This window comes from Haliaeetus leucocephalus, unplaced genomic scaffold (genome assembly GCF_000737465.1).
Source record: "Haliaeetus leucocephalus isolate CR32 unplaced genomic scaffold, Haliaeetus_leucocephalus-4.0 Scaffold0, whole genome shotgun sequence".
In the NCBI taxonomy this organism is placed as follows: domain Eukaryota; kingdom Metazoa; phylum Chordata; class Aves; order Accipitriformes; family Accipitridae; genus Haliaeetus; species Haliaeetus leucocephalus.
In genome coordinates, this window is record NW_010972436.1 from 29018956 (window position 1) to 29019451 (window position 496).

Here is a 496-nt window from a genome sequence, read left to right on the forward strand (position 1 = left end):
GCCCGGCTCTGCCTGCTGATTGGCTGGCAGCTGCCTGGAGGGGCAGGTGCTCCAGGTGCGGATTGGTTGGCAGGTCCCGGGGGGGGCGAGTCGGTCTCTGTAAGGGATTGGCCAGCAGTTTGTCTTTCGGGGGGCGGAGGGTCTTGCTGCTGATTGGCCAGCAGTTGGCTGTAGGGGGCAGGCGTCCTGGCTGCTGATTGGACAGTTCTACGGGTTGTGTGGCTCCGGATGCTGATTGGTCAGGAGCTCTATGGGGTGTGCTGATTGGTCAGCAAGCCCAGAGGTTGCGCTGCTCTGTGTGCTGATTGGGCAGCGGTTCCACAGGTTGCACTGCTCTGTGTGCTGATTGGGCAGCGGTTCCACAGGTTGCACTGCTCTGTGTGCTGATTGGGCAGCATCTCCACAGGTTGCGCTGCTCTGATTGCCCATTGGTCAGCGGCTCCCAGGGGTGTGCTCACACCCCCGGTCCCAATTGGCTGGCGGCTCCTGAGGGCGG